Here is a 25,290-nt window from a genome sequence, read left to right on the forward strand (position 1 = left end):
CATTTGTTCAGTTTGCTGTCTTAAGAGTTATTAGTTCTTTATCCTTATTCTTCAGGAATGTCAGCTAAGTAGAATCTAGTTGCGTCCGTGTAAATTTTTGTTCTAATCGTATCTATTTAATCTTTATTTTAAACATGATCTCATACATTACCCTTTCTTTTGCATTTCTGTTGGCACCATCCTAATTTAGGCATTTATTATTCCATGTTTAGAGTATCACAAAAATGTTCTAACAGGTGTCTCTGCTATCCATCTGTCACTCTTACAATTCATTTTGCATATCATGTTGCAAAATTAATCTCCTTAAAATATTACTTTGATATTTTCTCATGTCAGAAATCAATGTAAAATTCAATTCAATATTTTATATCAATTTAAATAACTTCATTTTAAATTCTCATCCATAATCTGAATTTTAACAGTAATATAGGGTTCAAATGTCAAAAAGAAATGGAATTTAAATTCTCCTTCCCATCCTTCCCCATACATTGTAGCCATCCTTTTGAAAAGTAAACACTTTCTTATTTATCCTTTCAGTTTGTGTTTGTAAACAAACCAAAAGACATTCTTTTTTGCTTCCTGTTTTATGCACAAGTAGCATATGCATTTCACTATACTTTGCTTGTTTCAGTTTACTGTGTATCTTGTCCTTCCATTTGTTTACATAAAATAATTACAGTTGTATGATATTTAATTGCATGCATGTACTATAACTTATATAGTCATTTCACCAATTAAAGGACACTTAGTCTGCTATCAAACTTCTGTCACGTCAAACAATGCTGCATTGACTAATCTTGGTACATTCCTCATTTTAAATGTGTACAGGTATAAGATAAATACCTAAAATTGGAGCTGCCGATCTAATCTTTATAAATTTTCCCAGTTTTCTCTCCTTCTATCAATAACATCAATAAACCAATGTTTATTGGTTATCATTTTTTTTTAATTTTTTAAGTCTGTTAGGGAAAAAAGGATATGTCAATGTAGCTTCAATTTATCTTTCACATTAAGTAATATAGAATACTTTTTCACTTAAGAACTCTTTAGGGGCGCCTGGGTGGCGCAGTCGTTAGGCGTCTGCCTTCGGCTCAGGGCGTGATCCTAGCGTTCTGGGATCGAGTCCCACATCAGGCTCCTCCGCTGGGAGCCTGCTTCTTCCTCTCCCACTCCCCCTGCTTGTGTTCCCTCTCTCACTGGCTGTCTCTGTCAAATAAATAAATAAAATCTTTAACAAAAAAAAAAAGTCTTTAAATATTTTTTCTGTAAATCATCTATTCATACAATTTTCTATAGGGTTGTTTGTCCCTTTCATATCAATTTTTACTGCCTCTTTACAAATTGATTACCCTTTTATGACATGAGATCCAAATATTTTTCTTAATTTTGCTTGTGGTATCGCTTGCCTTACAGCAGTTTTCTGCATTCAAACATTTATTTTAAGGATTTTCTTTATGCCCGACAATTTAAATACTTATTGGAGTTACCTACTTTTTAAAGTTTTGGTATTCCCCCATCAAGTCATTTAATCTTTATAATTACTTATTTTGTATGTTCATATTATCTGTAAAGAAAACTTTTCATAAAAAAAGAAAGGGTTTCATTATGGAAATTTTCTAATGATGTTCAATGTAACATATGCAAGTATTGTGGTTCTATCTTTCTTTTAGGCTAGTTAATAGTCAGTCTATTTTTCTGTTGTGTGTGTGTTTTCTTTTTTTTTTTAAGCCTGAACTCAAATTTTACTGGGTTTGGGGGGGATTTAACTTAACTTCTGCCTTTCGCTTTATTAGTTCCCTCCTCTGCTTCCCTTAATTTTTCACTTTTCCTTTTTTGTGTGTGTGGTAGATGCTTAATTCATTTATTTCTTACGTTGATATTTGTTTCTATCTATATAAGATTAAATTTCCCATTGTACTCTGTGTTAACACGTGTCATAGGGTTTGACAAATTGTGATTGCATTAATTGTGTTTTGCATATGGTAGACAGTTTACTTCTTTTACCTGAGTTAATGTTAACTTGTAGCATTAAGTAGTTATTAAGTGTTGCCTTCATGTTACTTAAGTCTTTCTTGTTCTTATATTTCAATTACTTGACTTGTCAAATATGGAGAAAAGGAAAATTAAAATACTGTACTAATAATGTGTTTCTGTTTTTCCTTATATCTGATGTGTTAAGAATATTCATGGTAGATATTTTTAAATATATCCACAAAAAGTGCATCATGTACCAATAATCACCATTGTTCATTTCATATTATGTCTTTTTCCACCTGAACTCCACTTTGTTTACTATTAATACCACAACTCTTGCTTTTTTTACTTGGAATTTTTTTTGTATACCTTGGTTTTACCTCTCTAGGAATAAACTTTTTTAACTGAGGTATAATATGGAATGTCTCTTGAACCTCAGAAATCTCCCTCATGCCTCTCGGCCACTTATTCCTACAAAGGTACCTACTGTTTTGACTTTTAACCGTAGATTTGTATTGTGGGGTTTATACTCCATACTAACGAAAACATGCATTATTTACTTTTGTTTCTTGCTAATTTTGCTCAGCATTATGTATATGATATTCAGTTACATTGCTGAACGATTTGTATTGCTGTGTGATATTCCTTTATATGAATATATCTATGCATTTTATTGTTGCTGCACATTTAGGTGGTTTTCATTTTGGGGTATTTTAAGTAAAGCTGTTATGACCAATCTTGTAAAATTTTTAATGCAAATATAAACTCATTTTTGTTGCACATGTATCTGAGAGTGAATTTTGGGGGGTCATAGGGTATGTCTATGTTCGCTTCAGTAAATACTACTGAGTTTTTCAAAATGGTTGTACCAATTTTACTTCTATTAGCAGTGTATGAAAGTTTTACTTGTTCCACGTACATCTTTCTCTCAGTAAAATTTTTAGTTTTCTTTTTAGAGGTCTTGCATACCTTTCATTGGCTTTATTCCTTGGCATTTGGTGTTTTTATATGCTGTAAATTTTTTAATTTTTCTTATTGTTTGTGGCTGGAATATAAAAATACAATTAATTTTTGTATATTGACCTCATATCCAGAAAACTTGATAAATTTCAATAATTTGTAAATTCTTTTGGACTGTCTATCCAATTATGCCCAGTGTTAAAATGACAGTTCCGTTTCTTATTTCTAAAGGAAGAGTTTAGCTAGGACCTCCAATACAATGTAGAGTATATGTGGTGTTAGCAAACATCTCTTCCTTCTTCCCAATCTCAGGGATAAGTCAGTATCATAACTAATTATGATAATTATTGTAGGTTTTTAGTAGACATCTTGCTTTTAGCCTTCTGTCTCTGATGTTTCTATTTTCATTAATGTTAGAGGAAATCTGGAAATACCACCACCACACTTCTTGCAAGGCAGAGTCAGGACTTCACATGCAATGAAGTAGATTGTTTCAAAGCAGGAAGGTTTTGGCTACTTTGTTAGGTTACTTGGGACAGAAATGATTGGCTATGAAAGATTCACTTATCACTTCAGTGCCCTATTTGAGACTGGTTTGCTGGGCAGAGCCCACTCTTTAGTAGCAACCTTAGAATATAAATATTCATAATTGAGGAATGAGAGATTTCTTATTACAGCTTTTAAATCATTATAGATTTGTTAAAATATATGAAAGTTAACCTTGTAGGAACAGTGCCAACAAAGTTTATTTTACCTTAAGAAAATTGGAAATATTATTTGCGTATTCCATTCATTTCCCATGAAGAAGAAAAATAATTGTGTTGTATTAAGGGGTCTTTCTAAGCCCACAATGGAAAATGTGCCCAAATAGCACAGCAACACATATACATAAAACTACATTCTGCAATCTCTTCCTATTGTAGGAATTGCTGTATATAAATTATCAGGAAAGGTACAGTTAAGGTAAATGCAGACTTTTTAGCCCAAGCTCATAAAACTAAAATGTAACTGAAAAAAGTATGTTTAGACTTTAACAATAGTTTACAAAACTCATGAAGCCTATTCTCTCTAAAGATAGAAAAGAATGAAGATATAAACAGTTAAAATGTTTAGGTAACTTATGAATGACAAAATCAATAATATGTAATTAAGGGAAACTAAAATATATGTAATATCTAACTTTTGAAAAATTAAGAAAAGCAGTCATGCCTCCTAATGTCTCCTTGATTCATACACTAAGAAACAGGTCACTAGGTCTGATTAATAATGGCAATTATTATGCTTGTACTTGGATATATCTCCCCTTTTTCATGTATATATAGCATTGCCTTCTCTTTATTTTTTTTTTTATGCAGTTGTTCTCAAATGTAAGCCTGTATAAGAATCATGTGAAGAGTTTGTTAAAACACAGAATGCTTAGTGCCAGAGATTCTAATTCAACAAGTCTTGAGTGGGGCCTGAAACTTTGCGTTTCTGGCAAGTTCCTATGTGATGCTAATGCTTCTGATCTCTGGGCCGCTTGAGAATCATGGCTCTGTGAAAATTTTTATATTTTTTCAATACTTACCCTCTCAGTATCTATTTTGTAATCTTAAACCTTCACCCCTTTAAAGTCTGATTAAAACATTGATGCAAATAGCTGAGCAAAAATGGTTGGTAATTAGGCAAGCCAGAGACCAATAATTATTTTATAACTCTGATTTCCTACATGGATCTTAAACTCCATTTAGCCCAATAAACTGCAAGTAAAAACAGTGAAGTTTAAGACTATTAAATATTTGAGGATAGTGAGAGAGAACAGAGTAGGGATTGGGAGTGGAAAGAATCCCAGTGAGCCAACCAGAAAGCTGATTTCTTAACTCCCAGGATAATATAACCATTTCATATTATTTATCCATTCACCCAACTATTGAACAAGTAATTTTCAGTATCTGCAGTTATGTAGATATTATATTACCTGCTGAGAATAAACTAACGAACAAAATAACATACTCCATGCCAAACGGAACTGAGTTATCTGCAGAAACCAACATTAAACTAATAATTTTACAAATAGTTGGTTTTTTCTTAAAGCTGTGTAACCCTTTTTCACTCACCAGGTAAGGTTGTGCAATTTGTGTACTACATAAACATACCTCCCAAGGGGATGAGCCGGAACTAACATTCAGCCCTAGCTCCACTTCCTGGAACAGAACTGCAATCCCTACAGGAAACAGGCCCTTAGTCTTTGGACAAGGAATTGAAAACTAATCAAGCCTTCAACTGTAGAGTTATATCTGCCCACAAGATATGAATTTTTCTAATATTTCCTCCTTGAAGGTGTGCCCTTAAAAATCATTTGCTCAGATGAGCATCTTTTTCTAGGCTAGCATCAGGTCCTAGTACTGCTGCTACCTATATAACCAACAGTCCTCGTGAGTCTCACGGTCCACAATATACAATAGACTTACTATGCTATCAAGTTCAAGTTAAGACTAGGGTGATAGAAATATGTATCTTTATTAAAATATGCTTATTTAGGTATCTTTAATAAAGATATTTTTATTAAAATATCATAGAGACTAACATCACAAAATACTAGCAAAGAAGTAACCAGCTCTGTTGTTCTCAAACCTGGGTTAGAACTAGGAGCTTGAATGCTCATTCTATGTGGTTCTACATTTCTAGAACCCCACTACATCTTCCAAAGAAGAAAGCTGCTTCCCTCCAAATAGTTCTCTGTTGGGGCAGTACCAAAAAATCAGATTAAAGGCACAAAATGGAGACCCTTCCAAATAGTTATCATGAAATTCACCTTTAAAATAAAACTTCTGGGTTCACTCGGGCTAAGAAATTAAATGCCAATAGTCTTTTATTCCCTTTCTTTAGGACTTGCTACAAGAACTCCTGAGGCAGCACCAGGCTTTTATAGGAATGAAATACCAGCTGTGAGACAGAGGAATCAAGTACATCACTTGCCAGGTGAAAGTGAAAATCTCTTTTTTGAACAAACAAGTTTTTCACATCTCTACAATTTTCTGGACTTCACAATTTGTCTCAAAAACTTTATTCTTATTTGTGCTGAAAATACAGGTCCCCCACAGTGAATGAAGACAAATTTCCCTAAAGCAATTAAAACCATAGACACTGACTTCATAAGATATTAAAGCAGGAATTCCTAAGGCATCTGTGATTTTGAAATGTTCTATATAATTTTGATAATGTTATTTTTCTACTTTAAGCCTGAATACTTTTATCAGACCTATACAAAAGTATGAGGGTTCCAGCAGAGAACTCAGGGAAACTTAAGAGCCAAAAAGTAGAGTGGTTTTGTAAAAATTCTCCTAATTCTTCATAATACAATTACATATTATCTATGATCACAAACTACTATGCAGATCATCTGAACTTCACCAAAGAATTGCCCCAAAGGGGCAATGTTCTCTCAGAAATAGCAGAAAGGAAGGTCTTATAATCTGTTTTATGCAGAGCCATTGAATATTTTGATGCTGTTCAGAGGGACCAACTCAAAATCAAACACAGGTTGTACAGCTTCCTTAAATTAGGCATTCATTACAAAATGGTCGTGACCAGATTTGCAACTTGAAGAAGAATAAGTTACCATGTTCTAGACCCCAAATAAAGTCATTAACAAAGGAACCTAAAAATAATTGCAATCCACAATTTTCCAAACAGTATCTTTTTTTTTCTTATGTAATAGAACACCCCTGTGAAAGACCTTTTTCTGAGGAGAAAACTGATGCTCAGAGCATTTAAATAAGTAGAGCTAGAATTTCAGCTTGGTTACATTTGGTTGTAAAGCCTGTACTTTTTCTTGGTTTTCATTAATAAAAAGAGAAAAATATAGGAATTGCAAAAAACTAATCACAGTTGAAATTAAAGGACAGCCAAGCAGTGACAAAGTTGCTAAGTTTTGAAGAGAATGTTTTAACAAAGAAATTCAAAAGAACTTAAGAAATATACTTTGCATGAAACATTAGAAATATAGTTTACCATTTAAGTTCCAGGAAAAACTGGTTTCAAAAAGTAGTTTTTAGTTTTTATAGTTCATAGAATCAATGAATTATCACATTTTGAATTTATTAAGCCTTGTTTGCTAATAATTATAATCAATGTTAGTACAGTACTTTAAAGCAAACAAAGTATTTTTCATGTGTATTATCTTATTCAATCCTATAGCAGCCCCATAAGGTTAGTGTTGTTCTCCTTTTACACAGATGGAAAAATTATGACTAAGGAAAAATTTCATAACTTACCCAAGGTTACCCTGCTAATAAATGGCTTAGTCTGAACCAACCCAAATTTTCAGACTTCAAGGTCCTCTGATCCCAAATTATGTGTCCTCCTATTATTTACTTAAAAAAAAAAGTGTGTTGAAGACCTAGTTCTCTGGGAATTTATAATTCAAGGTAGACAAGAACAAAAATAAAGTTTCATAATCATTAACTCTTTACAACACTAATAAAAAGTCACTGATTAACACTGTCCAAACAGAAATATAATACATATTTTAATATATCAAGAAAAGTGGAGTCATGACACTAAACATTTTTTTATGCTGGGGCAAATTCAAATAAAGATCCTTCTTTGCCTGACTTTATCATAGTCACTTCATAAAAGGTGGGGTCGGGGGGAGGTCATAATACAGAGGCATGTAGGCCTTGCAGGGCTCTACCGTGGTATGGTGACTCCAAAATTGTGTGTGTGTACTATACCTATATACATACCAGGTGCTTCTGTTCTATCTTAGTTTCTAGCTTAGGGAAGATAGAGACAAATGAAATTCATTACTATGTTCCAACCAGTCAGTAAATGAATTAACACACAGATAAATTTATAGGCATTTTAATCTAAACTTTTAATTTAGTATTAGATTTATTTATTTTGCAGAAGACATCTAGGCCTACACACGTGTTATCTGCTATACCATATATAACATATTGTGCTGCTTTCTGGAAAGGGCATAGCTTTGGAGTCAGAGAAATTTGAACTTATCTACCATTTCTACCATTATAACCTTAGCCAAGTTTCTCAACCTTAACTGTATACTAATTCCAGAATACAGATTCTCAATAACATATAGTCGTGGCTATTATAAAGATAATACTGAACATCCATGGCCTAAAGAGACTGAATTTTATCTCCGTGATCATTCTAAATTTCTAATAGTAGTTGTAGCTTAGCCATAACAAAGTACAAATCCTTCACTGGAAACCAAAAGGCCAACCCAGTTGTTTGTAACCAAGAAACAACTAATCAAAATCTTTGAATTAGAAACTTCTAGCCTACCTCTTTATGTTATTTCCTGTTAAAGTAGTAAGCCACATTCAGACTGATTCAGGGTTTATGTTCCTAACATTTTGATTCAGATGTGGCACCAAGGACCTGAGGTTTTGTGGGGTGTTTTTTTTTTTTACACGTTATTTGCATTTTTTTAAAGCTTTTAAATTCCAGTTAGTTTACATACAGTATAATATTAGTTTCAGGTGTACAATATAGTGATTCAGCACTTCAGTGCAACACCCCATGCTTCTCACAACAAATGCACTCCTTAATCCCCAACACCTGTACAACCCATTCCCCCACCCACCTCCCTTCTGGTAACCAGTATGTTCTCTATTATTCTGAGAGTTGTTTGAAGCCAATACAACATCCCTCGGATGAACCAGGCTGCACTTTCCATCGACTTGGACTTGAATTAGGAGTTAGGAAAAAAGCAAGTGAATATACAAGTGATTGAAGGATCTGATGCACTGAAGATAAACCCCCTAGGCAAAATACTGTTGTAATGCCTGAAGTTCTGTTCATATTTAATATGACCTCATTCTGGCATAAACTATAAGCCACTAGACTACCCTGCCTCATTACTGTAAACTGAGCCTGAATTTGGAGGCAGAAAAATCTAGAATAGAGATAGTCTTGCAAAGGTTTATAATCTAGTGCTATCATAGGCCCTGGCTGTCACCTGACCTTTAGACCTGAATTTATTAAATATTAATATGTATTTTGCCATCAGCCAATCATTTCATTCATTTGCATCATCTTTGAACTCTTATACCATCCTACCTAATATTCTCTAGGTAAGTCAGAAGGTGATAGATGTGATTAGATAAGTGATTAAGCCTATCTGTGGGGATGCTTTCCTGTGAATTTTTCTAACTCAGTTTTATTGAGATATAATTTACATAGAATACAATTCACCTTTTTAGTGTACAGTTATAGATTTGGGATTTTTTTTTCAAAAATATATGCCATGACTATGTTAAAGTAACAAGAATTTCCTGACAATTTGCCCAGAATCTAACAGAACTAAGATCATAAGAAATCAAACTGCTTTAAGTCTAACACTTTGTGCAGCAATATTCCCTGCCCTGCAGCTAGATTACCTATGGCATTATTTGCTGTATTGTTGTCTATGAGCCAAGACAGGCAGTTTTTCAAGGTGTGAAGGATGAAAGATACTATTCTATATTAAAATGGACATGATGTAAAGAGATTTGCATGGAAAATAAGCCCATGATGAATTAAGTGTATGACAACACTATTGAAAAGACAGTGGACTCTTAGGAAGTACTACTGTGCAGAGCAAACAAATAATAGTATTATATACAATTGGAGACTATCTCAAGTATTCAGTGTTTAATCAAAGGCACCAAATTATAAATAGGACGTGTTGCCCAGATAAGTCATTTTTTATATAGAATACCACAGTGACAATATTCTCTTGCCAACTAATAATGAAAATAGCTAACATTAAATGCTTATTAGATATCACACAATGCTAAGTGCATTACACACATTCCCTTAATTAATGTTGATGAGGTCCCTATGAAGTAGGGACTAGGATTATTCCCATTTCATAGAGAAAGGGACACATACTCTTCCTGAGATTAAGTAACTACTAGCCCAGTATCACTCAGCTGGCAAATGGTTGAGTCATGATATGAATCCAGCTCACTTGTATTCTGGATCACTGGGCTTCACTTCATTAAATACCAGGAAACCTGCCTTAGAGAAGAGCAAAAGTCTTTGTAGAAATTTGCAGAAGGGAAAAAAACAAAAAGGCATCTAGCCTCTTCTAACAGAGATTTTACTGTCCTTATAACTACCACTTTCCATTCAAAATTAGAAAATGTAAGATCAAAGATATAATGAAATTTTTTTACCTAAATAGGAACCAAAAAAGTGCCTGTCAACTTAAAAATAAATATGATAACCAATTTAAAAAGCTCATCAAAATGTTATCTATATCTATCTGTAACTGTATCTACATCTAATTTAACAACTGTGGACAATATTGTCTCTCGTATGAAAAATCTGAGATGCATCTCAGGAAATACTTCTTGTGGAAGGTTCCCGAGTGAAAGTCCCATAGGTTGGTTAATATTCATAAAACCACAAAATGTTATTTCTCAAAATGTGATCTGCCAGCCTCTTTATATCAGTATCAAAAATTCCTGCTGATCTATTGAGAATACCTGGAGGTGGCCCCTACGTCTCCGCAGAGGCTTTAAGATCTGGTATGTGAGAGCAAGAATCATTTACTCTTTATTGCTGTAGAGGTTAGAACTGGGACAAATTATAGATGGTAAAGGAAAGTAGTTTGAGCTCACATAGAAAGAAATTTTGTAGCAATATAACAACCCAAAATTCGATTTTTTTATACCTTTAAAGGTTTCTATCAGAACTATTTAAACAGGATATCAAGAATGCTGTAGGAGAAATAGTTCCATTGAATAAGACATTGGAGTAAATGACCTCTAAGATTTCTTTGAGCCAAGATTCTCTTTTTTGTGCCATGTGCTGAGCCAGTGAGTAGTGAGAAATTAGCATTAACCATTTTCTCCCCTTCAGCTAACAATATGTAATGACAGTGGTGCATATGCTTTAGCTTAGAGAACAGTAAAAGTGAAGAAATTCAGAGAGCCACATCCCCAGGGGCACATTGCAAAGGTTCATACATACATACATACATTCCATTCTATACATTTCCAAGATGAGTTGCCTCTTACTACCTCTTGCCTTACTCATCTTCCAACCCAAATTCCTCAAACACTCATGTGTAACATACTTTAACATAACACTTAAACATACTTTCTCTGTCTGCTTAGCCCTCTTCAGAGTAACTCCTCACCCCCTATCTTTTCACTGTTTTTTTCAACATTTATTTAGTAAACACTCATTGTACACCTATTCTATGTCAGTACTTTATTAGGTATTGGGAATACAACCCCCACATTTGGAGAACTCAGTTTCAGGATGTTAATGAGGAGAAAAAAAAATCAAGTGTAATAAAATGTGTAAAGTGTAATAAAGGAAATGTGCACAAGGAGCTATGAAGATTAAGAAAATGGTACCAAATGAAGCCTTAAGTTTGAAGCTACATTCAGAAAGGAGGTGATTTTTGAGGAGTCTTGAAGAACAAGTAAGAGTTTGCTAGTTATTTGGACACAAGGAGCACTGCCCCCCCCCACCCCAAAAAGAGTATACTAGTTGGGCAAGTGAGGAGAATCATTCTGTGTATGAATAATAGACATCTATTATTAACACTGTTATTAAAGTTCCCTAATTAATCTCACTATCAAATCATTCCCTTTCCCTCCTTCAATTATAGTATTGAAGATGGGGTTTGTGAGGGGACCCCAGTTTTCAGGCTTTCTACAGAAAACCAAAAAGAGGTAACAAAATGGAGGAGGGGGTCCAAAAAACTAGAGATTTGAGAGCCAGAGTAAGTTAGATACTAGAATATAGGATGTGAATTTTCCATCAAAAATAATAGTGGGAAGTGGACACTGTGGTCTTTGTCCTGCTTTGTCTGGGCTTACTGACCAATAGGCAGGAACTGTTTGCCCTCTTTTTGAAAACATCTTTGTAATCCATCTTAAAATAATACATAGATATGTTTAAATACCATATTTTTAAAAAGATTTATTTGAGAAAGAGAGAAAGAATGAGCAAGGGGAGGGGCAGAGGGAGAGAGAAAGAAAATCCACAAGCAGACTCCCCGCTGAGCATGGAGCCCATCTAGGAAGGGGGGGAGGGGTGCTTGATCCCAGGACCCTGAGATCATGAACTGAGCCAAAACCAAGAGTCTTCCACTTAACCTATTGAACACCCAGGAATCCCAAAATACCATATTTAAAAACAAAATAGAAACAACATCAATTATGATCTAAATCCTTCCATTATTATTAGTTATTAAAAAAAGATTATTCTAAATACTGAACACACCCTACTCCTTCAGTTCATCTGAATTGTGAATTTACAAAATACATTTGCAACCTCTTATGAAGCATATTACATATATTTAGTTTGCCACATTTTGATATAAATAACTTTTTGCTTGTGCTAATTCTAAACCCAAATTACTAAAATTTGATTTCTTGGTTGTGCCTTAATCTTAACAGAATTATTTTTAATGTCTTTTTATAGCAACATTTGCCTGCTGCTATTATTTTTATTAGAATGATAACACATAGGTTTCCTTTTACAAGTAGTTTAGCACAGAATATAGGAGTCAGCAAACCATAGCCCACAGGCCAAATCCAGCTTGCCACTTATCTTGGTATGACTTGTGAAATAAGAATGGGTTTTTAATTTTTAAATGGTTGGGGGGAAAAATTAAGAGATAATATTTCAAGACACATAAAAAATATATTTAAGTTTATAATATGTTTAGGCTTTCTAAAACCTTTTTAAAATGTATTCCAATCATATTCTAGCAGAAACATTAAAGACAGTATCAAGGATGTTATTTGACAGATAAGATTAAGCTACAAGATTAAGCTACAAATTGATGAAGGGATTTTTTTCAAAGTTATATTATTAGGTAGCAAAGTTCAGAAATTTGTGAGCCAGGTTTTCTGATTTTAAATTGAATATTCTTTTTACTCTGTCATCTGCATCTTTATTTTAAAATAACTTTCCTATTTGTAGAGAAAAATCACTCATTAGAAGGTATAAATTAATTGATGATATCTTATCATCAGGATCTTAAAGTATTGACAGAAAAGATGTCTAACATGATTTCCCCTTATGCATTTCTATAACATGCATTCCAGCTAAATATTTTGAGATACCCAATGTCAAATTTTTGTTAACAGATAAATAATGAGAAAAGTTTTAAAATAAATTAAAGGTGTTTTTTGGTCTATTTAGACATTTTCTGATAGCTTGATTTATAATATAATTAAATTCATTTTCAAATATTTTTTTATTTTCAAGATCTTATCTACTGAATTTAACATTGTACTATTCAATATTGACATCATTTCATCTGCCATTGGCATAGTAGTTTCCTTGACTGTATTATATACATCTATAATAGAATTTTCTTTCTATTTTTCAAAAGAAATGTTGGGAGTTTTATCATCAGTTTTCACACTTATCAGTTATTTATGAAATGAGCTCACACATTTATTGCAATATTTCTTTACCTATTAAATTGATCTGAAATGGATTTTTGGTTCTTCCCAAATTAAAAAAAACACTTCTCATACCATTTGTGAAAAAAAACTATGCAAAGATATACTTATTTACTGTAAGAACAATTGCTTTTCTCATGTTTGTTTACATATTAAATATTTACTACTAAATGACAGCAAACTAACATCAGACAGTATTTCTGCTTTTATACATGCTCACTAAATATAATACTCATCAGGATTTAATAATTCTACTGTAAGACAACTGTTCCCCTACACTCCTCTTTAATTTTACATAATTAACAACTGCCTTTTTCCTTTTTCTGTTGTTTCAGTTAAAGGATCAAGAAAGTTAAGTCTGCCAACAGATCTTAAGGCTGATCTTGGTACGGTATGCCAACAATTTTTAAGTTTTCTTATATTCATTTGGCTGAACATTTTTACCAACCAGTCCATGAATAACAAGTTTCCTAGATGGCAGTGTTTGATGGCTTTCCAAAAAGGCTTTCTTAAAAATCACCATACAGTTCTGTTGGCAGCATTCAACATTTCATTTGTTAACAATCATTTTACAAAATTATGTTTGATAAATCATTACACACCAAGATATATAATGTTTCATTTATTTTTAGCATGAAAATGTTTTTGAACATTGAATATTCATGCATATGGACCCACTGTAATCATGTAAATGAGCATAATTTTTTCCCAGAATTATTTTCCCTATTCTGTATATTAGTATTATTTAGAATTAATGCTATTTAACAACAACAAAAAATGCCTGAAATATAAAAGAATGGAACCCTAGCTTTTTTTTAATTTTAGAAAAGTTATGGAAAATTTGATTCATTCTTAGTTTATTCATTGTGGGGGTCACAGGCTTATTCATAATTCAAACTCTGGAATTAATAATGCTTTATTAAATAGATCTTCATAAATTTTTCCTTCAGAACTTTTATCTGCTTGTTCCAGCATAGGTTGTTTTTTTAATTTAATTATCTTTGTTTTCATCTCCTTTATTTTAACTTAAAGCCATAGCATTAAATCCTGCTAACATCATGGTTAAATCAACAAAAATACAGTAATTAGTCTTTGCATTATTTTTTAGAGTTTATAACGCTCCTTGAAGTTGCTCTTGCTATTCCGTATTTTTTTTTTCTCTTTGGTAAAGATTTGAAGCTAGGTCATAGAATATGTTACCCGAAGTTTATAGAGCCTATTCACATACCTCACTTCATTGTATCTAAATTAAATAACTGTTAGACAACAAATAATTTATTACATTTAATATCTAATTACATATAATCTTACATGAACTTGATTAGTGTCCTATAAATGCAAAGCACTAACGTATTAGGTAGTATTATTAGTTCAATATTAAAGAAATTGTTATAAATTAGTATTTTACCATCATAATTGATAATGGACATCAAAGGAAGACTCAACATTACAGTTCTATTTATTGACCTCCCACAATGTGTCAGATACTGTGCTAAATGATTTGGACATATTGCCCAAGACAAGGTAGTTGATTATTCCCACTTTACAAATCAAGAAAGAAGATTCCCAGCCTACTTCTATATTTATTAGAAATAGCAAAGAAAGCTATTAGTTATAATTCTAATCTGGAGATCAGTTAGCATAGTTGTTATTAATAAACACTAACAAACAATTTCTACAAATGTCAGTCTCTCAAAGTCTCCCTCCCAACAGCTTCATTCTCACTATTTTCATGCATACTTTGAGCAAAGATGAATTATGAAAACTCAGATATATATAAAATTGTCAAGTGCTTGTCACTTTATAAAGGATTTTTTGCACGTAAAAGGATTCACAATAAAATTTCATTAAATCTCTACTTGTAAGTACGTTAATGTAATTTCATTTAAAAAAATGTAATTTCCAGAAAAAAATCAGAAGGCTTCTGAACAAGGATAAATATCTATATAAATGTAAATTCTGGAATATAAAATCTTGGTGTAAAATATATCTGGGTTGCTTGTAACATGCTTTAGGAAGATTATTTTTCAGTAGTATATAATTCATTAGTGAAGGAGGAAGATGTTTAAAAAGCTATTGCATAAGGCTAAATGAGGGCCTGAAGTAGAACAACAACAAAGAAAATGAAGAGAAAAACAGTCCCCGTGGGAAAATTTACAACTGATGGGATTACAAACAGTGGGTGGAACAGGGTTGGTAATGCATAGGAAATAGGAGGCATCAAGAATGACTACAAAATGTTAAGAATAATTCTCATGGAGAATGCCTGGTTTGACAGGAGAATGAGTTTGAGTTGCTACAGGGACATCCATGTTAACCATTCAGTGAGCAATTAGAAATTATTGATAATATTCATTTATATCAAGTATTTGTGACTGTGTACATGAACTATTCACTGAAGACAAAGGAAAAAATGACAAGGTATTGGAGAACTTTAGATACTAATGCAACTTCTTTTCTATAATATTCCTTAACTAAAGAACAGTGTAACAAAAACAGTAAAATAATAGTAATAGCAGCAAAAACCTCATACAGTGGATACTTACGCAGTTAGAACCCTTAAGTGGTTAGCATTTTATGAGTAATTGCAAGATTCAGGGGAAACTGCTTTATACCTAACATTTTTACATTTAGTGGAAAACTATCTTGTTTCTCATTTTTAACAAAAAATAGACTTTTCTCTTTCCTAACAATATTTTGAATTAAAAACCTAAAAATAAATTTTATATTCAATCCTTGAGTGTACATAATCCAGGGGCTGGCACATAACAATGAAAATATTGTTATAGATGCATCATAGAATACTACAAATGAAACACAGGCCCCCATAAGCCCTTAAAAAATATCTATTACAAGATGAATTCCAGTCAATGGAAAGATTCATGGAGAGGCCATGGTCAAAGAACTGCAGTGATTATTTAACTTATTTAAGTGTAGAACTAAAGTCAAACAACAGTGCCAAATATGATTACGAAATAGAATAAACTTAAAATCTGTAACAATATAGAAACAATAGTAAAATTTTAAAATTGAGAGATGGAATGTAGAGAGGAGGTTAAAGTTGCCAAAAAGAGAATTTTATAACTAAATTTGGTGGTTAATTGGTGGTAAAGTGAGAACAAAGACAAGCAGTGGAAGAATTACACTAATTTCACTTTTCATAAGGGGAAATAAATTATTATGCATAGATAACAATTTAAGAAGAAAATACATATTCAAGGTAACCACTAGAAAAAAGGTAAAATACCCCAAAACTTTAAAAATTAGGAAAAGGATAATACATATAAAAAAATTAGGAAGATACCACCCACTGTAAAGTGGGAGAATAGAACAGAGCCTGTTCATGTTGACTGACCAGAGTCTTCAAATTCTCCACTTTGAGACTCTCAGGACTGCCCTGATTCTGGCTTTCTACCTTTTGAAAACACCAAGAATATGGTCACTGCAACAACTTTTTACTAGAGCCAATCACTTGTCATGCCTGGAATACTCAGATTGCCCTTAGCCACAATAACCAGAATTCACATTTGTAAGAAGAATGGGAGCCAGTGGGTGAAACCTCATGAGCTCCAGGAGCACAATGGACACATCACAGGTATTTATTGGTCTTTCAAGAGTTACCACATTGTCCTTTGCTGGAGCCAGAAAGATGGTGTCTGGAAGCTAACCCCGATCATCAGAATTAATTATGTAGCCATTTTTGTGAAGTGGTCCCCTCTAGAGAACAAATTTGCTGTGAATAGTGAAGCACAATTCATTTCTGTTTATTACTTGAGCATGAAAATAGCAAGTGGGTAAGCAAACACATTACAAGTTCCTTGGTTTGGACTGGCATCCCAACAATGTCTTCCTGGCAGTAGGATTATATGACTTCGAACGCACAGTGCTTCTGTATACATTAAAGAAGTGAATGAAAACCAACCAGTATGCCATAGGGCACCAAGATTCATTTTGGTTAGCTGATATCAGTTCAGTGGTACTGGGAGTTGGGTCTCAGCTTCACCTTTTCTGCTAGTGGGAGCTCTGTGGCCTAGGTCAGCCATGACTGCAATGTGCCTATTGCTGATGCCTCAAACAGTGTTCAGGTTTCATTTGAAAACAGTTACTACCACTCCTGAAATCTGAATGAATTATTTGTCTCAGACAATACAGCATTGTGTAGCTGCCAGCCATGATTGTTACCCAGTGTTCTCTAATTAAGATGACCATGGCTCTTTGACTTTAGTCTCCAAACTGGACATTCCAAAACACAGCATCCAGTACAACAGGTTAGCTATGGAATACTTCCAGAACATGGACAAGACAGTCACAACTGAGTACTACATGACAGCCTCAGAGATGCTGCACCAGAATAGATAGCATTACTCAAGTGGACAAGCAAGATTACTGGAAATTCTGCCCCACAGGAATTAATGGAGCCATGACAATTTGGGATTTCAAAATCTTAGAATCTTCTACCCAAGGCCTTCAAATAATTTGAAGCTGAGTGAACCTCTTTGACCTAGTATGACTTCAGGTCTATCATTTGCATGATGGTGAGGAAAACCAACCACAAGGAAACAATGAAAACATGTATCATGCAAATATCATTTATATGTTTTGTTTAAATATCATTGGCTAGAGTGTTGAATGTTTTAAACGTTCATCTTTTAAAATTTTTATTTAGTTTTTGGCTGTTTTATTCCATTTATTCTTGACCAAAGCTGCTTTTAAGCAGTTCATTATGGAAAATTGTTGCATTAACTTAAAAGGGGAGAAGAAATTGTAAATTGTCTCCTAGAAAATTAAGTAAAATAATCAATATGTTCTTTAAAATAGAACTAGGATGAACTGTCTCTCATGTCAATAGATGTAGTAAAATGATTTGCTCTTTATTATAAGAAAAAGGCTTTTCAGCATGTATCACATAACAAAATCCAACAAGAGAAACATCTAAAGCAAGCTGATTCAAAGGTTAGTACTAGGGTATATTAGACAACTACTGGCAAAAATAAAACAGGAGTTATTATATTAATATCCAAGTTGAGTTCAAGACAAAATACATTAAATTAGAAGACTGCTTTTATTTATAGTGATGAAATGTACACCCACAATGGTGTTATACGCAACTAATGAATTGTTAAATACTACATCAAAAATTTTTGATGTACTATATGCTGGCTAATTGAAAATAATAATAATAATAATAATAATAATAATAATAATAATGAATGAAAATAAATGACATAAATAAAATTCATGAAATAAAGTGTAAATAGAAAAAAAATTAATGAACCAAGTAATGTGGATTAACAATTGTACTTCAAAAACTATAACAGAATAAGAATAGAAATGCAGTAATAATGAGAGATTTTAACATTTTGTTTCATATCTCTAGTAACAGCATGGAACAAGAACCCTGAAAATTTTAGACTAAGGATCTAGAAGCTAGTGGAGAATAACTACAAAACTCCTACAGTAGAGAACAATAAAGGGAAGGTAGAGAAAAAACTCTGGGATGCTGAGAAAGGCCACAAAAAATTTACCGTAACAATTCCTTCCAGTTGAAATTAATTTTATTAAAAGAACAGCAAAGACTTTTCATTCTCTTATACCATACACAAAGATAAACTCAAAATGGATGAAAGACCTCAGTGTGAGACAGGAATCCATCAAAATCCTAGAGGAGAGCATAGGTAGTAACCTATTCAACATTGGCCACAGCAGCTCCTTTCAAGACACATCTCCAAAGTCAAGGGAAACAAAAGCAAAAATGAACTTTGGAACATCATCAAGATAAAAAGCTTCTGCACAGCAAAGGAAACAGTCAACAAAACTAAGAGGCAACCCACGGAATGGGAGAATATATTTGCAAATGATGCTACAGATAAAAGACTGGTATCCAAGATCTACAAAGAACTTCTCAAACTCAATACACGAGAAACAAATAAATCATAAAATGGGCAGAAAATATGAACAGACACTTCTCCAAAGAAGACATACAAATGGCTAACAGACACATGAAAAAATGTTCAACATCACTAGCCATCAGGGAAATGCAAATCAAAACCACAATGAGATACTACTTTACACCAGCTAGAATGGAATTAACAAGGCAGGAAACAACAAATGTTGGAGAGGATGTGGAGAAAGGGGAACCCTCTTACACTGTTGGTGGGAATGCAAGCTGGTACAGCCACTTTGGAAAACAGTATGGAGGTTCCTCAAGATGTTAAAAATAGAGCTACCCTATGACCTAGGAATTGTGCTACTAGGTATTTACCCCAGAGATACAGATGTAGTGAAAAGAAGGGCCACAGGCACCCCAATGTTCATAGCAGCAATGTCCACAATAGCCAGACTGTGGAAGGAGTGAGATGCCCTTCAACAGATGAATATATAAGATGATGTGGTCCATATATACAATGGAATATTACTCAGCCATCAGAAAGGATGAATACCCACCATTTGCATCAACATGGATGGAACTGGAGGTGATTATGCTAAGTGAAATAAGTCAAGCAGAGAAAGACAATTATAATATGTTTTCACTCATATATGGAACATAGGAATAGCACAGAGGACCATAGCAGAAGGGAGGGAAAACTGAAGGGGGAGAAATCAGAGAGAAACCATGAGAGACTATAGACTCCGGGAAACAAACTGAGGGTTTCAGAGTGAAAGAGGGTTGGGGTGAGGGTGAGGGTGGGGGGTGATGGGTATTGAGGAGGACATGTGTTATGATGAGCACTGGGTATTATACTCAATTAATGAATCACTGAACACTACATCAAAAACTAATGATGTACTTACTATACAGTGGCTAGCTGAACATAATTTAAAAAAGGCTTTTAAAATAATACTTTTTAGGATGTTTAAAGAGTGATAAAAAGTAACTAATTTTTAAAAAGATTAATAAATCATGAAGCTAAAGCAAACACAAATGAAAAACCAATTAAGAATCTTGGATAACAATGGGGGCACCCAGGTGGCTCAGTCAATTGAGCATCCAACTCTTGATTTTGACTTAGGTCATGATCTTGGGGTCCTGAGATTGAGCCCCACATAGGATTGTCTGCTCAGCAGGGAGTCTGCTTGAGATTCTTTCTCTCCCTCTCCTTCTGCTCCTCCCCTCCATGCTCTCTCTCTCTCTCTCTCAAATAAATCAATCTTAAAAAAAAAATCTCGGATAACAATGAAGAAATAGAGACCATCAATAAAGAAACAAACTATAAAAAGGAACAAAGTAGAAATTCTGGAGCTAAAATTACAATAGCTAAAATGAAAAATTCACCAGAAAGGTTCAACACCACATTTGAGTAGACAGAGGAAACTAGCCAACCTGAAGGTAGTACAATTGAAGTTATTGACACAGAAGAGCAAAAAGAAAACAAAGGAAAATGAATAGAGATTAAGGGACTTGTGAAACATCATCAAGCATACCAACATATTACGGGAATACTTGAGGAGAAGAGAAAAGGGAGAAGAAACAATATTTGAAGAAATAATAGCTGGAAACTTCTTTAGCTTGAGGAAAGACATGAGCTACACATCCAAGAAATTCGTCAAACTCCAAATATAATAAACTCAAAGAGATACTCACTCGGATGCATTATAATCAAACTTTACAAAAAGAGGATCTTAAAAGCAGCAAGAGAGAAGTGACTCATCATGAATAAGAAATCCCCAATAAGTTTGATAGCCAAATCCACATTAGAAGCCAAAGAGGCCAGAAGGCAGTGGGATAACATATTTAAAGTGCTGGGGGAAAATGTGTCAACAAAGAATTCCTATATATGGCAAAAATTTCCTTCAAAAATTAAAGAGAAATTAAGACATTGCCAACAAACAAAAGCAAAGAGAGTTCATCACTAGTGGACCCTCCCTACAAGAAATACTAAAGGGAGTCCTAAGGCTGAAATGAAAAGATGTTTGACAGTAACTTGAAGACATATAAAGAAATAAAGAACAATGGTAAAAATAACTACATAGGTAGATATAAAAGCCAATATTATTTTATTTTTGGGTTTCAACTCCTTTTTCTTATTTCCTACATGATTTAAGAGTCAAATGTATAAATCTTAATGGGCATGTAATGAATAAAGATATGAAGACAACAATATAAGGGAAGATGATGGACATTTATAGCAACAGAGTTCTGTATGCTTTGAAGCTAAGTTGGTACAATTCAAAAGGCATCGTTGTGAATTTATAATCACCAGCATAAACATTAATAACTAAAAAACAGAAAAGAAAATATGAAGGAAATTAAAAGATACACTGGGAAAACAATCAAACAGAAAAGAAGGCAATACTGGGACAATTCATGAACAACAAAAGGTATCCATCTGAAAAACAAATAGAAAAATGGCAGAAATGCTTCCTTATCAATAATCACTTCAAATGCAAATGGATTAAACTGGCAGACTGGCAGAAGAGATTTAAAAACATATAACTATATGTTATCTATAAGAGAGTCATTTTAGATCAAAAAACACAAATAGGTTGAAATTAAAAGGATGGAAAAAGACTCCACACAAATAATAATGAAAAGAGAGTTTGTATGGCAATATTAAGACCAAAGTAGACCTTAAGTAAAAAACTGTTAAAAGAAAAAAAGAAGGATAAAAGAGTCAATTTGGTGAGAAGATATAACAATTGCAAACAAATGTGCACCAAACAGCAGAGCCCAAAATATATGAAGCAAACACTGACAGAATTGAAGGAAGAATTAGTTCTATAACAATAGTTGAATAACTCAATAGCTTGTTTTCAATGGTGAATAGAAAATCTAGACAGGAGATCAAACATGAGAGGACTTGAATAGCGCTATAAGCCAACTAGCTTTAACAGACGGAGTACCCCACATAACAATAGAATACATACTCTTCTCAAGTACACATGGAACATTCTTGAGGATAGAACATATTTTAGGCCACAAAACAACCTCAATAAGGGTTTTTTTCCCTAGGCAAAGAACTTTATTAACCTAGTTTCAAACTTTATTCCCAGGCTTCTTCAGCTTAATTAGTGGCAAAGAATGAATTGTGTATAAGCAAAAACTGAGAAGAGCTGCAGTGTCTAAGGGGCTTTATCTAGATTTTATCAGATCCATGAACAAAAATTTAAAAAGCAGTCATAATATAAAATAGCAGCTCCCAGTAACTTCTTCAATTTTTGTCTTCTTCAGAAGTTGACTCAATTCAGTTTGTTTCATTCTTGGAAGCTTCATCAGAATTCTCCACAAGATCTGGAGCTTCATCATCGTCTCTAGTAGCAAGTGGTGCTTTTCTAACCACAAGATTGTTTGGGCAAAGCCTCAGCCAGTCTTCTTAAACTAGTCAGACTGTCTGCATGAAGTTGGTTTAAGATACTGGGTAGATTTCTGTCAGCTGCTTTGTCTCAGCATGGCCTGTAATGGTGAAAGTGTTCACTGCCAGCAATGCCTGAACTTCGGGGTTGTTAAAGTGGATCACTGTTCCTTGGTTTGTGAACATATTCACTTCTTCAATACCAGAGATATTGTTTACCCCTAACTTCTTTAAGGAGAACTGAAGTTTTTTATCATCTGCTGTAGCCATTCTATGAACCACCTTCTTCTTTCCACAAGCAGTTCCTTTCCCACCAACGTGCACTTGTCCTTGCAGTTTGGCAAGTTTCTCCTGGTTCATGATAGGTTCTTTCATCTGAGGCTCCTGTCCTTGGGTTCTACCGTGAGGTGGAGGAAGAGATGGCATTGCCTCCAAGCCTCAACAAATTTAAAAGGATTAAAATCATACAAAGTTTTTTTCTGTAACCACCATGGGATGAAACTAGAAATCAGTAAAAACTGAAATTCACAAAATTTGAAATTAAACTGCACACTTGTAAACAACCAAAAGGTCAAAGAGGAAATCAAGTCAAATGTGAAATACTTTGAGACACATTAAATAAAAGCAAAATTTACAGGTTACACCAAAGACATAGCTCAAAGGGAAAGTTAAGCTGTAAATGCCTATGTTGAAAATAAGATCCCAAATCAATAACCCAACTGTATACTTCAACAAATTAGAAAAGACCAAATTAAGCCAAAGCTAGCAAAAGGAAATAATAAAGATTAAAGATAAACAAAATAGAGACCAGAAAAACAATAATCAACAAAACTAAGTTGGTTCTTTGACAAGATCAACAAATCAACAAACCTTTACCTAGACTAAGGAAAAAGGAGAGAAGATGCAAATAACTAAAATCAAAATGAAAGTGGGGACATTACTATCAAACTTACAGAAAGGAGGATAATACTTTGAACAACTGTATGCCAACATTAGATAACTAAATGAAATAGGCAAATTCCTATAAACTGAATTTCCAAAACTGACTCAAGAAGAAAATCTCAACATAGCCAAAATAAGTAATGACATTGAATCAGTACTCAAAAACTTCCTGACAAAGGAAGGTCAAAGATGAGATGGCTGGTGAATTCTACCAAATATTTAAATAATTGATGCCAATCCTCAGACTCTTCCGAAAAATTTCCTAACTCATTCTATGACACTAACATCACCCTAATTTCAAAGCTAAACAACATCACAATGAATTAGAGACCAACATTCCTTATGAATATGCGTGCAAAAATTCAACATAATATTAGCAAACAGGATACAACAGCATATTAAAAGGATTATGTACCATGACCAAGTGGGATTTATCCCAGAAATGTAAGGGTGGTTGAACAGAAGAAAATAAAGATGTAAAAACAACATTAATAGAATAAAAGAAAAAAACATGATACAGATATATCTCAATTGATACTGAAAAAGTGTTTAATAAAATTGAACACCCCTTCATGATAAAAATACTCAGAAAACTAGGAATGGAAGGAAACTTCCTTAAACTGACCAAGGGCATTCCTGAAAAACCCACAGACAAGATCCTACTCAATGATGAAAGCTAAAAACTTTCCTCAAGATCCAGAACAAGATAAGGATGCCTGTTTTTACTAATTCTATTCTATATTGTACTGTAAGTTCTACGCAGAGAAATTAAGCAAGAAATAAAAGGCATGCAAAATGGCAAGAAATGAAACTATCCCTACTGACAGATGGCATTATCCTCTATGTATAAAATCCCAAAGAAACCACAAAAGAACAACTAGAATAAACAAAGTCCACAAAGTTGCAGGGTATAACATAAACAGGCAAAATCAGTTGTGTTTCTATACACCAGCAATGAAAATTTTTTAAAAGAATTTATTCAAAAATTCTTACAAATCTCTAAAAGAATAAAATCCCTAGAAACAAATTTAACCAAGGAGGTGTAACATTTGTAACTGAAAACTACAAAATATTAGCAATTAAAGAAGCCCTAAATAAATGAAAAGATATCACTTGTTCATGGACTGAGAGGCTTAATATTGTTTAAATATTAGTGCCACCCAAAACAATCTAATAGATTCAATGCAAACCCTACCAAAATACTGATAGCCTTTTCTTCAAAATGGAAAATATTATCCTGAAATTCGTGTGGAAATGTTGAAGCAAGAATAGCCAAAACAGTACTGAAAAAGATGAAAGTTTGAAGAATCACACTTCCCAATATCAAAACTTCCTCCATATCTATAGTAATCAAAACAGTGTTACCAGCATAGGGACAGACATATATACCAGTGGAATAAAATCGAGAGTCCAGAAATAAAATCATACATCTAAGTTGTCAGGACAATTCTATGGGGTAAAAAATAGTTTCTTCAACAAATGGTACTAAGACAACTAGAAATTGACATGCGAAAGAATGAAGGTGGACCATTACCTCACATTACGTACAAAAATGGATCAATGACTTAACTTTAAGAGCTAAACTATATAACTCTTAGAAGAGAGCATAGGGGAAAATCTTAATGACCTAGACTTTGGCAATAGTTTCTTAGGACACCAAAATATAAGCAACAAGAGAATGGGTAAATTGGCCTTTATCA

General features: G+C 33.4%; 1 protein-coding gene and 2 pseudogenes across 2 annotated transcripts in view; 2 read left to right on the forward strand and 1 right to left on the reverse strand.

The window, feature by feature from the left end:
- STXBP5L (syntaxin binding protein 5L) overlaps positions 1-25,290 on the forward strand; it is a 419,474-nt gene that overhangs the window by 356,275 nt on the left and 37,909 nt on the right. The gene's annotated exons all lie outside the window — the stretch shown is intronic.
- LOC121100438 lies at positions 16,702-17,838 on the forward strand (annotated as a pseudogene).
- LOC103678779 lies at positions 22,526-23,074 on the reverse strand (annotated as a pseudogene).

Source organism: Ursus maritimus, unplaced genomic scaffold (assembly GCF_017311325.1).
Source record: "Ursus maritimus isolate PB19 unplaced genomic scaffold, ASM1731132v1 scaffold_4, whole genome shotgun sequence".
Classification (NCBI taxonomy): Eukaryota; Metazoa; Chordata; class Mammalia; order Carnivora; family Ursidae; genus Ursus; species Ursus maritimus.